We start from the raw sequence: 17160 nt of genomic DNA, 5'->3' as shown, positions 1-17160 counted from the left end.
GATATTGGGGAAGGGATGAGATTTTATATTTCTTCATAAGCATTAATCTTATTTTGTCAATTAGGAACATTCAGCACCCACCCGCTATCAAGGCAGCTGCCTATCATGTCATGCCCTACCTGCACAGGTGTGCTGGCTACTCAAATGATCCAATTAAGGAGGCCATTTAGTCAGCAGCAGCAGAAGTCCTGTGCCTGGACGCTCCAACAGCGGCCAGACACAAGCAGAAGCAGAAGCAGCAGCAGCACCACCTTTTGTTTTTTGGCTGCAGCAGCAGCAGCAGCAAGGCCCACAGGGCTGGCTAGCTGGCTAGCCAGCAAGCAGGTAGCAATGAAAGTAGGAATCTTTCTTTTTAACCCTGTAAGGGGGTGGTGCACTGTACCCGAAGATACTGCCATATCGGGTCAATGCATAGGGCGACGGAAGCAAGCTTCGAAATCGGCCCCCGTTCTCAAAAATCCATTTAATATATGGTCCCCAGATAGGGGACGTATCAGATATTAAACTGATAAGAACAGATACTACACTTGATCTTAGCCAAAAGGCCGAGAAGCGATAACCGTGAAAGGGGCGGGCCCAACAAGGTCCCCTTCATGGGCACTATCACTGCTTGCTGTCAGGGAGGCTGCCAGACAATTTTCCATGCACACTCTGGGCTGGGGGGCAGTCAACCACCAGTACACACAGCAGAACCTAAACCCATACCATTATTGCTAAGCAGCAAGACAGGGGCCCATTGCACTCCCACGGGGCCTTTTTAAATGCAATCCATAACCCGGATTTGCCAGGAACCCTTCTTACTCCTCCTACTTGCATGTGACACTGGGCTTAGGATCTGCATAGGAAACACACACACAAGCACACACCTACCTTTGTTGCCTGCAGATGCCTCCTTGGCTGTCCCCAAACGGTATCAAACCAACACCCACGGGAAGCTGTAAGCATAGAGGACATGCCTGCACCCCATTGGACTTACCTGTGTGGGTTAAACCCGGGTTATTTGACAACCTATGGCGGTGATGGTTCTGCTCAGGCAGAGCAGTGCTGATGCTCCTCATAAAGCTGTCGCTGCTGTGAAGGTTCTAGGTGACATCACAAATCCCTATGGTTACATACACAACAAAGCTGGGTTGTTGTTGTTTACACTCTGCAAGGCCTGTGGAAGTGAGTGACATCATAGCACTGTAGTTCTGAGGGTTCTAGATGGATGCAACAATCTCCTGTTGCTTCTATGAAGGCCATAATAGACGACATCACCAAACAGCTCCATAGTCACATACACAGCAAAGGAGAGATGTTGTTTACACCTAGTGATGTCAGTGGTATTGAGTGACATCACAGCACAGTGCTAAGGCTCCTGGGCCTGGACACAGCAGCGGCTGCAATATCTCAACGGAGAATACGTTTATATATATGTGTGTGTGTGCGCGTATATATATATATATATATATATATATATATATATATATATATATTTCTCCGCCGAAATCACTTTTAAACCCATTTCCACCTTTTTTTCCCTTCTCTTCCTCTTACTTTTTTTTCACGTTTTTTTACGTTTTTCTCCTTTTCGCCTCTTTTCTGGGCGTATTATTCTTCTTTTTCTTCTTTTTTTTCGTCTAATGCATACCCCATCAGTGCAGCAATGCTTATTCAATACCGCCAGCAGATGGAGACACTGGGGGATAATTTTCTAAGGATTTATACTGATTTTTCCTGTCTGAATTTGTCGCACAGAAAGTTGCAGGCCAAATATGTGTGACATTTCTGCGACTTTAGCTTCTAGAGCATTTTTACAACATTATACATAGGTGCTGAATACATAAAAAGCGACTGTTCAGCGACAGACAAGTCGCATCGGCTGAAAGTAGGCCAGAATGTCAGTCCATGTTGGAGCAGGTTTAGATACAGTCTAAAGCATAGATCTCAAAGTCTGTGCACAGAATTTAGCAAGGGCCTCGCACCTTCTGATGCATCAGGTAGGTGCACAATAGCATAGCCTAACCCTCTGTACTTTGGTCTATATTGATGCGGGACATAGACAGCCAGCTGATGACTAATCCATTAGTGCAATGGATGGCTGGAAGCATTTGTCTTTGCCTTTGCAATACCACAGAAGCAATGCATGGTCAATGTACAGCAATGACACACCTGTGTGAACAGCCAGGAGACCCCCCCCCCCCATGTTATGTTACATAGTTACATAGTTAGTACGGTCGAAAAAAGACATATGTCCATCAAGTTCAACCAGGGAATTAAGGGGTAGGGGTGTGGCGCGATATTGGGGAAGGGATGAGATTTTATATTTCTTCATAAGCATTAATCTTATTTTGTCAATTAGGAACATTCAGCACCCACCCGCTATCAAGGCAGCTGCCTATCATGTCATGCCCTACCTGCACAGGTGTGCTGGCTACTCAAATGATCCAATTAAGGAGGCCATTTAGTCAGCAGCAGCAGAAGTCCTGTGCCTGGACGCTCCAACAGCGGCCAGACACAAGCAGAAGCAGAAGCAGCAGCAGCACCACCTTTTGTTTTTTGGCTGCAGCAGCAGCAGCAGCAAGGCCCACAGGGCTGGCTAGCTGGCTAGCCAGCAAGCAGGTAGCAATGAAAGTAGGAATCTTTCTTTTTAACCCTGTAAGGGGGTGGTGCACTGTACCCGAAGATACTGCCATATCGGGTCAATGCATAGGGCGACGGAAGCAAGCTTCGAAATCGGCCCCCGTTCTCAAAAATCCATTTAATATATGGTCCCCAGATAGGGGACGTATCAGATATTAAACTGATAAGAACAGATACTACACTTGATCTTAGCCAAAAGGCCGAGAAGCGATAACCGTGAAAGGGGCGGGCCCAACAAGGTCCCCTTCATGGGCACTATCACTGCTTGCTGTCAGGGAGGCTGCCAGACAATTTTCCATGCACACTCTGGGCTGGGGGGCAGTCAACCACCAGTACACACAGCAGAACCTAAACCCATACCATTATTGCTAAGCAGCAAGACAGGGGCCCATTGCACTCCCACGGGGCCTTTTTAAATGCAATCCATAACCCGGATTTGCCAGGAACCCTTCTTACTCCTCCTACTTGCATGTGACACTGGGCTTAGGATCTGCATAGGAAACACACACACAAGCACACACCTACCTTTGTTGCCTGCAGATGCCTCCTTGGCTGTCCCCAAACGGTATCAAACCAACACCCACGGGAAGCTGTAAGCATAGAGGACATGCCTGCACCCCATTGGACTTACCTGTGTGGGTTAAACCCGGGTTATTTGACAACCTATGGCGGTGATGGTTCTGCTCAGGCAGAGCAGTGCTGATGCTCCTCATAAAGCTGTCGCTGCTGTGAAGGTTCTAGGTGACATCACAAATCCCTATGGTTACATACACAACAAAGCTGGGTTGTTGTTGTTTACACTCTGCAAGGCCTGTGGAAGTGAGTGACATCATAGCACTGTAGTTCTGAGGGTTCTAGATGGATGCAACAATCTCCTGTTGCTTCTATGAAGGCCATAATAGACGACATCACCAAACAGCTCCATAGTCACATGCACAGCAAAGGAGAGATGTTGTTTACACCTAGTGATGTCAGTGGTATTGAGTGACATCACAGCACAGTGCTAAGGCTCCTGGGCCTGGACACAGCAGCGGCTGCAATATCTCAACGGAGAATACGTTTATATATATGTGTGTGTGTGCGCGTATATATATATATATATATATATATATATATATATATATATATATTTCTCCGCCGAAATCACTTTTAAACCCATTTCCACCTTTTTTTCCCTTCTCTTCCTCTTACTTTTTTTTCACGTTTTTTTACGTTTTTCTCCTTTTCGCCTCTTTTCTGGGCGTATTATTCTTCTTTTTCTTCTTTTTTTTCGTCTAATGCATACCCCATCAGTGCAGCAATGCTTATTCAATACCGCCAGCAGATGGAGACACTGGGGGATAATTTTCTAAGGATTTATACTGATTTTTCCTGTCTGAATTTGTCGCACAGAAAGTTGCAGGCCAAATATGTGTGACATTTCTGCGACTTTAGCTTCTAGAGCATTTTTACAACATTATACATAGGTGCTGAATACATAAAAAGCGACTGTTCAGCGACAGACAAGTCGCATCGGCTGAAAGTAGGCCAGAATGTCAGTCCATGTTGGAGCAGGTTTAGATACAGTCTAAAGCATAGATCTCAAAGTCTGTGCACAGAATTTAGCAAGGGCCTCGCACCTTCTGATGCATCAGGTAGGTGCACAATAGCATAGCCTAACCCTCTGTACTTTGGTCTATATTGATGCGGGACATAGACAGCCAGCTGATGACCAATCCATTAGTGCAATGGATGGCTGGAAGCATTTGTCTTTGCCTTTGCAATACCACAGAAGCAATGCATGGTCAATGTACAGCAATGACACACCTGTGTGAACAGCCAGGAGACCCCCCCCCCATGTTATGTTACATAGTTACATAGTTAGTACGGTCGAAAAAAGACATATGTCCATCAAGTTCAACCAGGGAATTAAGGGGTAGGGGTGTGGCGCGATATTGGGGAAGGGATGAGATTTTATATTTCTTCATAAGCATTAATCTTATTTTGTCAATTAGGAACATTCAGCACCCACCCGCTATCAAGGCAGCTGCCTATCATGTCATGCCCTACCTGCACAGGTGTGCTGGCTACTCAAATGATCCAATTAAGGAGGCCATTTAGTCAGCAGCAGCAGAAGTCCTGTGCCTGGACGCTCCAACAGCGGCCAGACACAAGCAGAAGCAGAAGCAGCAGCAGCACCACCTTTTGTTTTTTGGCTGCAGCAGCAGCAGCAGCAAGGCCCACAGGGCTGGCTAGCTGGCTAGCCAGCAAGCAGGTAGCAATGAAAGTAGGAATCTTTCTTTTTAACCCTGTAAGGGGGTGGTGCACTGTACCCGAAGATACTGCCATATCGGGTCAATGCATAGGGCGACGGAAGCAAGCTTCGAAATCGGCCCCCGTTCTCAAAAATCCATTTAATATATGGTCCCCAGATAGGGGACGTATCAGATATTAAACTGATAAGAACAGATACTACACTTGATCTTAGCCAAAAGGCCGAGAAGCGATAACCGTGAAAGGGGCGGGCCCAACAAGGTCCCCTTCATGGGCACTATCACTGCTTGCTGTCAGGGAGGCTGCCAGACAATTTTCCATGCACACTCTGGGCTGGGGGGCAGTCAACCACCAGTACACACAGCAGAACCTAAACCCATACCATTATTGCTAAGCAGCAAGACAGGGGCCCATTGCACTCCCACGGGGCCTTTTTAAATGCAATCCATAACCCGGATTTGCCAGGAACCCTTCTTACTCCTCCTACTTGCATGTGACACTGGGCTTAGGATCTGCATAGGAAACACACACACAAGCACACACCTACCTTTGTTGCCTGCAGATGCCTCCTTGGCTGTCCCCAAACGGTATCAAACCAACACCCACGGGAAGCTGTAAGCATAGAGGACATGCCTGCACCCCATTGGACTTACCTGTGTGGGTTAAACCCGGGTTATTTGACAACCTATGGCGGTGATGGTTCTGCTCAGGCAGAGCAGTGCTGATGCTCCTCATAAAGCTGTCGCTGCTGTGAAGGTTCTAGGTGACATCACAAATCCCTATGGTTACATACACAACAAAGCTGGGTTGTTGTTGTTTACACTCTGCAAGGCCTGTGGAAGTGAGTGACATCATAGCACTGTAGTTCTGAGGGTTCTAGATGGATGCAACAATCTCCTGTTGCTTCTATGAAGGCCATAATAGACGACATCACCAAACAGCTCCATAGTCACATACACAGCAAAGGAGAGATGTTGTTTACACCTAGTGATGTCAGTGGTATTGAGTGACATCACAGCACAGTGCTAAGGCTCCTGGGCCTGGACACAGCAGCGGCTGCAATATCTCAACGGAGAATACGTTTATATATATGTGTGTGTGTGCGCGTATATATATATATATATATATATATATATATATATATATATATATATTTCTCCGCCGAAATCACTTTTAAACCCATTTCCACCTTTTTTTCCCTTCTCTTCCTCTTACTTTTTTTTCACGTTTTTTTACGTTTTTCTCCTTTTCGCCTCTTTTCTGGGCGTATTATTCTTCTTTTTCTTCTTTTTTTTCGTCTAATGCATACCCCATCAGTGCAGCAATGCTTATTCAATACCGCCAGCAGATGGAGACACTGGGGGATAATTTTCTAAGGATTTATACTGATTTTTCCTGTCTGAATTTGTCGCACAGAAAGTTGCAGGCCAAATATGTGTGACATTTCTGCGACTTTAGCTTCTAGAGCATTTTTACAACATTATACATAGGTGCTGAATACATAAAAAGCGACTGTTCAGCGACAGACAAGTCGCATCGGCTGAAAGTAGGCCAGAATGTCAGTCCATGTTGGAGCAGGTTTAGATACAGTCTAAAGCATAGATCTCAAAGTCTGTGCACAGAATTTAGCAAGGGCCTCGCACCTTCTGATGCATCAGGTAGGTGCACAATAGCATAGCCTAACCCTCTGTACTTTGGTCTATATTGATGCGGGACATAGACAGCCAGCTGATGACCAATCCATTAGTGCAATGGATGGCTGGAAGCATTTGTCTTTGCCTTTGCAATACCACAGAAGCAATGCATGGTCAATGTACAGCAATGACACACCTGTGTGAACAGCCAGGAGACCCCCCCCCCCCATGTTATGTTACATAGTTACATAGTTAGTACGGTCGAAAAAAGACATATGTCCATCAAGTTCAACCAGGGAATTAAGGGGTAGGGGTGTGGCGCGATATTGGGGAAGGGATGAGATTTTATATTTCTTCATAAGCATTAATCTTATTTTGTCAATTAGGAACATTCAGCACCCACCCGCTATCAAGGCAGCTGCCTATCATGTCATGCCCTACCTGCACAGGTGTGCTGGCTACTCAAATGATCCAATTAAGGAGGCCATTTAGTCAGCAGCAGCAGAAGTCCTGTGCCTGGACGCTCCAACAGCGGCCAGACACAAGCAGAAGCAGAAGCAGCAGCAGCACCACCTTTTGTTTTTTGGCTGCAGCAGCAGCAGCAGCAAGGCCCACAGGGCTGGCTAGCTGGCTAGCCAGCAAGCAGGTAGCAATGAAAGTAGGAATCTTTCTTTTTAACCCTGTAAGGGGGTGGTGCACTGTACCCGAAGATACTGCCATATCGGGTCAATGCATAGGGCGACGGAAGCACGCTTCGAAATCGGCCCCCGTTCTCAAAAATCCATTTAATATATGGTCCCCAGATAGGGGACGTATCAGATATTAAACTGATAAGAACAGATACTACACTTGATCTTAGCCAAAAGGCCGAGAAGCGATAACCGTGAAAGGGGCGGGCCCAACAAGGTCCCCTTCATGGGCACTATCACTGCTTGCTGTCAGGGAGGCTGCCAGACAATTTTCCATGCACACTCTGGGCTGGGGGGCAGTCAACCACCAGTACACACAGCAGAACCTAAACCCATACCATTATTGCTAAGCAGCAAGACAGGGGCCCATTGCACTCCCACGGGGCCTTTTTAAATGCAATCCATAACCCGGATTTGCCAGGAACCCTTCTTACTCCTCCTACTTGCATGTGACACTGGGCTTAGGATCTGCATAGGAAACACACACACAAGCACACACCTACCTTTGTTGCCTGCAGATGCCTCCTTGGCTGTCCCCAAACGGTATCAAACCAACACCCACGGGAAGCTGTAAGCATAGAGGACATGCCTGCACCCCATTGGACTTACCTGTGTGGGTTAAACCCGGGTTATTTGACAACCTATGGCGGTGATGGTTCTGCTCAGGCAGAGCAGTGCTGATGCTCCTCATAAAGCTGTCGCTGCTGTGAAGGTTCTAGGTGACATCACAAATCCCTATGGTTACATACACAACAAAGCTGGGTTGTTGTTGTTTACACTCTGCAAGGCCTGTGGAAGTGAGTGACATCATAGCACTGTAGTTCTGAGGGTTCTAGATGGATGCAACAATCTCCTGTTGCTTCTATGAAGGCCATAATAGACGACATCACCAAACAGCTCCATAGTCACATACACAGCAAAGGAGAGATGTTGTTTACACCTAGTGATGTCAGTGGTATTGAGTGACATCACAGCACAGTGCTAAGGCTCCTGGGCCTGGACACAGCAGCGGCTGCAATATCTCAACGGAGAATACGTTTATATATATGTGTGTGTGTGCGCGTATAGATATATATATATATATATATATATATATATATATATATATATATTTCTCCGCCGAAATCACTTTTAAACCCATTTCCACCTTTTTTTCCCTTCTCTTCCTCTTACTTTTTTTTCACGTTTTTTTACGTTTTTCTCCTTTTCGCCTCTTTTCTGGGCGTATTATTCTTCTTTTTCTTCTTTTTTTTCGTCTAATGCATACCCCATCAGTGCAGCAATGCTTATTCAATACCGCCAGCAGATGGAGACACTGGGGGATAATTTTCTAAGGATTTATACTGATTTTTCCTGTCTGAATTTGTCGCACAGAAAGTTGCAGGCCAAATATGTGTGACATTTCTGCGACTTTAGCTTCTAGAGCATTTTTACAACATTATACATAGGTGCTGAATACATAAAAAGCGACTGTTCAGCGACAGACAAGTCGCATCGGCTGAAAGTAGGCCAGAATGTCAGTCCATGTTGGAGCAGGTTTAGATACAGTCTAAAGCATAGATCTCAAAGTCTGTGCACAGAATTTAGCAAGGGCCTCGCACCTTCTGATGCATCAGGTAGGTGCACAATAGCATAGCCTAACCCTCTGTACTTTGGTCTATATTGATGCGGGACATAGACAGCCAGCTGATGACCAATCCATTAGTGCAATGGATGGCTGGAAGCATTTGTCTTTGCCTTTGCAATACCACAGAAGCAATGCATGGTCAATGTACAGCAATGACACACCTGTGTGAACAGCCAGGAGACCCCCCCCCCCCCCCATGTTATGTTACATAGTTACATAGTTAGTACGGTCGAAAAAAGACATATGTCCATCAAGTTCAACCAGGGAATTAAGGGGTAGGGGTGTGGCGCGATATTGGGGAAGGGATGAGATTTTATATTTCTTCATAAGCATTAATCTTATTTTGTCAATTAGGAACATTCAGCACCCACCCGCTATCAAGGCAGCTGCCTATCATGTCATGCCCTACCTGCACAGGTGTGCTGGCTACTCAAATGATCCAATTAAGGAGGCCATTTAGTCAGCAGCAGCAGAAGTCCTGTGCCTGGACGCTCCAACAGCGGCCAGACACAAGCAGAAGCAGAAGCAGCAGCAGCACCACCTTTTGTTTTTTGGCTGCAGCAGCAGCAGCAGCAAGGCCCACAGGGCTGGCTAGCTAGCAAGCAGGTAGCAATGAAAGTAGGAATCTTTCTTTTTAACCCTGTAAGGGGGTGGTGCACTGTACCCGAAGATACTGCCATATCGGGTCAATGCATAGGGCGACGGAAGCAAGCTTCGAAATCGGCCCCCGTTCTCAAAAATCCATTTAATATATGGTCCCCAGATAGGGGACGTATCAGATATTAAACTGATAAGAACAGATACTACACTTGATCTTAGCCAAAAGGCCGAGAAGCGATAACCGTGAAAGGGGCGGGCCCAACAAGGTCCCCTTCATGGGCACTATCACTGCTTGCTGTCAGGGAGGCTGCCAGACAATTTTCCATGCACACTCTGGGCTGGGGGGCAGTCAACCACCAGTACACACAGCAGAACCTAAACCCATACCATTATTGCTAAGCAGCAAGACAGGGGCCCATTGCACTCCCACGGGGCCTTTTTAAATGCAATCCATAACCCGGATTTGCCAGGAACCCTTCTTACTCCTCCTACTTGCATGTGACACTGGGCTTAGGATCTGCATAGGAAACACACACACAAGCACACACCTACCTTTGTTGCCTGCAGATGCCTCCTTGGCTGTCCCCAAACGGTATCAAACCAACACCCACAGGAAGCTGTAAGCATAGAGGACATGCCTGCACCCCATTGGACTTACCTGTGTGGGTTAAACCCGGGTTATTTGACAACCTATGGCGGTGATGGTTCTGCTCAGGCAGAGCAGTGCTGATGCTCCTCATAAAGCTGTCGCTGCTGTGAAGGTTCTAGGTGACATCACAAATCCCTATGGTTACATACACAACAAAGCTGGGTTGTTGTTGTTTACACTCTGCAAGGCCTGTGGAAGTGAGTGACATCATAGCACTGTAGTTCTGAGGGTTCTAGATGGATGCAACAATCTCCTGTTGCTTCTATGAAGGCCATAATAGACGACATCACCAAACAGCTCCATAGTCACATACACAGCAAAGGAGAGATGTTGTTTACACCTAGTGATGTCAGTGGTATTGAGTGACATCACAGCACAGTGCTAAGGCTCCTGGGCCTGGACACAGCAGCGGCTGCAATATCTCAACGGAGAATACGTTTATATATATGTGTGTGTGTGCGCGTATATATATATATATATATATATATATATATATATATATATATATTTCTCCGCCGAAATCACTTTTAAACCCATTTCCACCTTTTTTTCCCTTCTCTTCCTCTTACTTTTTTTTCACGTTTTTTTACGTTTTTCTCCTTTTCGCCTCTTTTCTGGGCGTATTATTCTTCTTTTTCTTCTTTTTTTTCGTCTAATGCATACCCCATCAGTGCAGCAATGCTTATTCAATACCGCCAGCAGATGGAGACACTGGGGGATAATTTTCTAAGGATTTATACTGATTTTTCCTGTCTGAATTTGTCGCACAGAAAGTTGCAGGCCAAATATGTGTGACATTTCTGCGACTTTAGCTTCTAGAGCATTTTTACAACATTATACATAGGTGCTGAATACATAAAAAGCGACTGTTCAGCGACAGACAAGTCGCATCGGCTGAAAGTAGGCCAGAATGTCAGTCCATGTTGGAGCAGGTTTAGATACAGTCTAAAGCATAGATCTCAAAGTCTGTGCACAGAATTTAGCAAGGGCCTCGCACCTTCTGATGCATCAGGTAGGTGCACAATAGCATAGCCTAACCCTCTGTACTTTGGTCTATATTGATGCGGGACATAGACAGCCAGCTGATGACCAATCCATTAGTGCAATGGATGGCTGGAAGCATTTGTCTTTGCCTTTGCAATACCACAGAAGCAATGCATGGTCAATGTACAGCAATGACACACCTGTGTGAACAGCCAGGAGACCCCCCCCCCCATGTTATGTTACATAGTTACATAGTTAGTACGGTCGAAAAAAGACATATGTCCATCAAGTTCAACCAGGGAATTAAGGGGTAGGGGTGTGGCGCGATATTGGGGAAGGGATGAGATTTTATATTTCTTCATAAGCATTAATCTTATTTTGTCAATTAGGAACATTCAGCACCCACCCGCTATCAAGGCAGCTGCCTATCATGTCATGCCCTACCTGCACAGGTGTGCTGGCTACTCAAATGATCCAATTAAGGAGGCCATTTAGTCAGCAGCAGCAGAAGTCCTGTGCCTGGACGCTCCAACAGCGGCCAGACACAAGCAGAAGCAGAAGCAGCAGCAGCACCACCTTTTGTTTTTTGGCTGCAGCAGCAGCAGCAGCAAGGCCCACAGGGCTGGCTAGCTGGCTAGCCAGCAAGCAGGTAGCAATGAAAGTAGGAATCTTTCTTTTTAACCCTGTAAGGGGGTGGTGCACTGTACCCGAAGATACTGCCATATCGGGTCAATGCATAGGGCGACGGAAGCACGCTTCGAAATCGGCCCCCGTTCTCAAAAATCCATTTAATATATGGTCCCCAGATAGGGGACGTATCAGATATTAAACTGATAAGAACAGATACTACACTTGATCTTAGCCAAAAGGCCGAGAAGCGATAACCGTGAAAGGGGCGGGCCCAACAAGGTCCCCTTCATGGGCACTATCACTGCTTGCTGTCAGGGAGGCTGCCAGACAATTTTCCATGCACACTCTGGGCTGGGGGGCAGTCAACCACCAGTACACACAGCAGAACCTAAACCCATACCATTATTGCTAAGCAGCAAGACAGGGGCCCATTGCACTCCCACGGGGCCTTTTTAAATGCAATCCATAACCCGGATTTGCCAGGAACCCTTCTTACTCCTCCTACTTGCATGTGACACTGGGCTTAGGATCTGCATAGGAAACACACACACAAGCACACACCTACCTTTGTTGCCTGCAGATGCCTCCTTGGCTGTCCCCAAACGGTATCAAACCAACACCCACGGGAAGCTGTAAGCATAGAGGACATGCCTGCACCCCATTGGACTTACCTGTGTGGGTTAAACCCGGGTTATTTGACAACCTATGGCGGTGATGGTTCTGCTCAGGCAGAGCAGTGCTGATGCTCCTCATAAAGCTGTCGCTGCTGTGAAGGTTCTAGGTGACATCACAAATCCCTATGGTTACATACACAACAAAGCTGGGTTGTTGTTGTTTACACTCTGCAAGGCCTGTGGAAGTGAGTGACATCATAGCACTGTAGTTCTGAGGGTTCTAGATGGATGCAACAATCTCCTGTTGCTTCTATGAAGGCCATAATAGACGACATCACCAAACAGCTCCATAGTCACATACACAGCAAAGGAGAGATGTTGTTTACACCTAGTGATGTCAGTGGTATTGAGTGACATCACAGCACAGTGCTAAGGCTCCTGGGCCTGGACACAGCAGCGGCTGCAATATCTCAACGGAGAATACGTTTATATATATGTGTGTGTGTGCGCGTATATATATATATATATATATATATATATATATATATATATATTTCTCCGCCGAAATCACTTTTAAACCCATTTCCACCTTTTTTTCCCTTCTCTTCCTCTTACTTTTTTTTCACGTTTTTTTACGTTTTTCTCCTTTTCGCCTCTTTTCTGGGCGTATTATTCTTCTTTTTCTTCTTTTTTTTCGTCTAATGCATACCCCATCAGTGCAGCAATGCTTATTCAATACCGCCAGCAGATGGAGACACTGGGGGATAATTTTCTAAGGATTTATACTGATTTTTCCTGTCTGAATTTGTCGCACAGAAAGTTGCAGGCCAAATATGTGTGACATTTCTGCGACTTTAGCTTCTAGAGCATTTTTACAACATTATACATAGGTGCTGAATACATAAAAAGCGACTGTTCAGCGACAGACAAGTCGCATCGGCTGAAAGTAGGCCAGAATGTCAGTCCATGTTGGAGCAGGTTTAGATACAGTCTAAAGCATAGATCTCAAAGTCTGTGCACAGAATTTAGCAAGGGCCTCGCACCTTCTGATGCATCAGGTAGGTGCACAATAGCATAGCCTAACCCTCTGTACTTTGGTCTATATTGATGCGGGACATAGACAGCCAGCTGATGACCAATCCATTAGTGCAATGGATGGCTGGAAGCATTTGTCTTTGCCTTTGCAATACCACAGAAGCAATGCATGGTCAATGTACAGCAATGACACACCTGTGTGAACAGCCAGGAGACCCCCCCCCCCCATGTTATGTTACATAGTTACATAGTTAGTACGGTCGAAAAAAGACATATGTCCATCAAGTTCAACCAGGGAATTAAGGGGTAGGGGTGTGGCGCGATATTGGGGAAGGGATGAGATTTTATATTTCTTCATAAGCATTAATCTTATTTTGTCAATTAGGAACATTCAGCACCCACCCGCTATCAAGGCAGCTGCCTATCATGTCATGCCCTACCTGCACAGGTGTGCTGGCTACTCAAATGATCCAATTAAGGAGGCCATTTAGTCAGCAGCAGCAGAAGTCCTGTGCCTGGACGCTCCAACAGCGGCCAGACACAAGCAGAAGCAGAAGCAGCAGCAGCACCACCTTTTGTTTTTTGGCTGCAGCAGCAGCAGCAGCAAGGCCCACAGGGCTGGCTAGCTGGCTAGCCAGCAAGTAGGTAGCAATGAAAGTAGGAATCTTTCTTTTTAACCCTGTAAGGGGGTGGTGCACTGTACCCGAAGATACTGCCATATCGGGTCAATGCATAGGGCGACGGAAGCAAGCTTCGAAATCGGCCCCCGTTCTCAAAAATCCATTTAATATATGGTCCCCAGATAGGGGACGTATCAGATATTAAACTGATAAGAACAGATACTACACTTGATCTTAGCCAAAAGGCCGAGAAGCGATAACCGTGAAAGGGGCGGGCCCAACAAGGTCCCCTTCATGGGCACTATCACTGCTTGCTGTCAGGGAGGCTGCCAGACAATTTTCCATGCACACTCTGGGCTGGGGGGCAGTCAACCACCAGTACACACAGCAGAACCTAAACCCATACCATTATTGCTAAGCAGCAAGACAGGGGCCCATTGCACTCCCACGGGGCCTTTTTAAATGCAATCCATAACCCGGATTTGCCAGGAACCCTTCTTACTCCTCCTACTTGCATGTGACACTGGGCTTAGGATCTGCATAGGAAACACACACACAAGCACACACCTACCTTTGTTGCCTGCAGATGCCTCCTTGGCTGTCCCCAAACGGTATCAAACCAACACCCACGGGAAGCTGTAAGCATAGAGGACATGCCTGCACCCCATTGGACTTACCTGTGTGGGTTAAACCCGGGTTATTTGACAACCTATGGCGGTGATGGTTCTGCTCAGGCAGAGCAGTGCTGATGCTCCTCATAAAGCTGTCGCTGCTGTGAAGGTTCTAGGTGACATCACAAATCCCTATGGTTACATACACAACAAAGCTGGGTTGTTGTTGTTTACACTCTGCAAGGCCTGTGGAAGTGAGTGACATCATAGCACTGTAGTTCTGAGGGTTCTAGATGGATGCAACAATCTCCTGTTGCTTCTATGAAGGCCATAATAGACGACATCACCAAACAGCTCCATAGTCACATACACAGCAAAGGAGAGATGTTGTTTACACCTAGTGATGTCAGTGGTATTGAGTGACATCACAGCACAGTGCTAAGGCTCCTGGGCCTGGACACAGCAGCGGCTGCAATATCTCAACGGAGAATACGTTTATATATATGTGTGTGTGTGCGCGTATATATATATATATATATATATATATATATATATATTTCTCCGCCGAAATCACTTTTAAACCCATTTCCACCTTTTTTTCCCTTCTCTTCCTCTTACTTTTTTTTCACGTTTTTTTACGTTTTTCTCCTTTTCGCCTCTTTTCTGGGCGTATTATTCTTCTTTTTCTTCTTTTTTTTCGTCTAATGCATACCCCATCAGTGCAGCAATGCTTATTCAATACCGCCAGCAGATGGAGACACTGGGGGATAATTTTCTAAGGATTTATACTGATTTTTCCTGTCTGAATTTGTCGCACAGAAAGTTGCAGGCCAAATATGTGTGACATTTCTGCGACTTTAGCTTCTAGAGCATTTTTACAACATTATACATAGGTGCTGAATACATAAAAAGCGACTGTTCAGCGACAGACAAGTCGCATCGGCTGAAAGTAGGCCAGAATGTCAGTCCATGTTGGAGCAGGTTTAGATACAGTCTAAAGCATAGATCTCAAAGTCTGTGCACAGAATTTAGCAAGGGCCTCGCACCTTCTGATGCATCAGGTAGGTGCACAATAGCATAGCCTAACCCTCTGTACTTTGGTCTATATTGATGCGGGACATAGACAGCCAGCTGATGACCAATCCATTAGTGCAATGGATGGCTGGAAGCATTTGTCTTTGCCTTTGCAATACCACAGAAGCAATGCATGGTCAATGTACAGCAATGACACACCTGTGTGAACAGCCAGGAGACCCCCCCCCCCCCCCATGTTATGTTACATAGTTACATAGTTAGTACGGTCGAAAAAAGACATATGTCCATCAAGTTCAACCAGGGAATTAAGGGGTAGGGGTGTGGCGCGATATTGGGGAAGGGATGAGATTTTATATTTCTTCATAAGCATTAATCTTATTTTGTCAATTAGGAACATTCAGCACCCACCCGCTATCAAGGCAGCTGCCTATCATGTCATGCCCTACCTGCACAGGTGTGCTGGCTACTCAAATGATCCAATTAAGGAGGCCATTTAGTCAGCAGCAGCAGAAGTCCTGTGCCTGGACGCTCCAACAGCGGCCAGACACAAGCAGAAGCAGAAGCAGCAGCAGCACCACCTTTTGTTTTTTGGCTGCAGCAGCAGCAGCAGCAAGGCCCACAGGGCTGGCTAGCTAGCAAGCAGGTAGCAATGAAAGTAGGAATCTTTCTTTTTAACCCTGTAAGGGGGTGGTGCACTGTACCCGAAGATACTGCCATATCGGGTCAATGCATAGGGCGACGGAAGCAAGCTTCGAAATCGGCCCCCGTTCTCAAAAATCCATTTAATATATGGTCCCCAGATAGGGGACGTATCAGATATTAAACTGATAAGAACAGATACTACACTTGATCTTAGCCAAAAGGCCGAGAAGCGATAACCGTGAAAGGGGCGGGCCCAACAAGGTCCCCTTCATGGGCACTATCACTGCTTGCTGTCAGGGAGGCTGCCAGACAATTTTCCATGCACACTCTGGGCTGGGGGGCAGTCAACCACCAGTACACACAGCAGAACCTAAACCCATACCATTATTGCTAAGCAGCAAGACAGGGGCCCATTGCACTCCCACGGGGCCTTTTTAAATGCAATCCATAACCCGGATTTGCCAGGAACCCTTCTTACTCCTCCTACTTGCATGTGACACTGGGCTTAGGATCTGCATAGGAAACACACACACAAGCACACACCTACCTTTGTTGCCTGCAGATGCCTCCTTGGCTGTCCCCAAACGGTATCAAACCAACACCCACGGGAAGCTGTAAGCATAGAGGACATGCCTGCACCCCATTGGACTTACCTGTGTGGGTTAAACCCGGGTTATTTGACAACCTATGGCGGTGATGGTTCTGCTCAGGCAGAGCAGTGCTGATGCTCCTCATAAAGCTGTCGCTGCTGTGAAGGTTCTAGGTGACATCACAAATCCCTATGGTTACATACACAACAAAGCTGGGTTGTTGTTGTTTACACTCTGCAAGGCCTGTGGAAGTGAGTGACATCATAGCACTGTAGTTCTGAGGGTTCTAGATGGATGCAACAATCTCCTGTTGCTTCTATGAAGG

General features: G+C 46.3%; 8 non-coding genes across 8 annotated transcripts; all 8 read right to left on the bottom strand.

The window, feature by feature from the left end:
• Positions 1 to 366: 366 nt before the first annotated feature.
• LOC130340593 (U2 spliceosomal RNA) lies at positions 367 to 557 on the bottom strand. Its single transcript, XR_008880687.1, has one exon. It is a non-coding gene; the product is annotated as a U2 spliceosomal RNA (small nuclear RNA).
• Positions 558 to 2643: 2086 nt separating this feature from the next.
• LOC130340591 (U2 spliceosomal RNA) lies at positions 2644 to 2834 on the bottom strand. Its single transcript, XR_008880685.1, has one exon. It is a non-coding gene; the product is annotated as a U2 spliceosomal RNA (small nuclear RNA).
• Positions 2835 to 4918: 2084 nt separating this feature from the next.
• On the bottom strand, positions 4919 to 5109 carry LOC130340589 (U2 spliceosomal RNA). Its single transcript, XR_008880684.1, has one exon. It is a non-coding gene; the product is annotated as a U2 spliceosomal RNA (small nuclear RNA).
• A 2088-nt stretch (positions 5110 to 7197) lies between these two features.
• On the bottom strand, positions 7198 to 7388 carry LOC130340545 (U2 spliceosomal RNA). The gene has a single exon (XR_008880647.1). It is a non-coding gene; the product is annotated as a U2 spliceosomal RNA (small nuclear RNA).
• A 2085-nt stretch (positions 7389 to 9473) lies between these two features.
• Positions 9474 to 9664, bottom strand: LOC130340588 (U2 spliceosomal RNA). The gene has a single exon (XR_008880683.1). It is a non-coding gene; the product is annotated as a U2 spliceosomal RNA (small nuclear RNA).
• Positions 9665 to 11749: 2085 nt separating this feature from the next.
• Positions 11750 to 11940, bottom strand: LOC130340544 (U2 spliceosomal RNA). Its single transcript, XR_008880646.1, has one exon. It is a non-coding gene; the product is annotated as a U2 spliceosomal RNA (small nuclear RNA).
• A 2084-nt stretch (positions 11941 to 14024) lies between these two features.
• On the bottom strand, positions 14025 to 14215 carry LOC130340587 (U2 spliceosomal RNA). Its single transcript, XR_008880682.1, has one exon. It is a non-coding gene; the product is annotated as a U2 spliceosomal RNA (small nuclear RNA).
• Positions 14216 to 16288: 2073 nt separating this feature from the next.
• On the bottom strand, positions 16289 to 16479 carry LOC130340586 (U2 spliceosomal RNA). The gene has a single exon (XR_008880681.1). It is a non-coding gene; the product is annotated as a U2 spliceosomal RNA (small nuclear RNA).
• Positions 16480 to 17160: the final 681 nt, after the last annotated feature.

The sequence above is a fragment of the Hyla sarda genome, unplaced genomic scaffold (genome assembly GCF_029499605.1).
Source record: "Hyla sarda isolate aHylSar1 unplaced genomic scaffold, aHylSar1.hap1 scaffold_597, whole genome shotgun sequence".
In the NCBI taxonomy this organism is placed as follows: Eukaryota; Metazoa; Chordata; class Amphibia; order Anura; family Hylidae; genus Hyla; species Hyla sarda.
The sequence above is the reverse complement of the archived record's forward strand: the minus strand, read 5'-3'. Positions and strand labels throughout refer to the sequence as shown.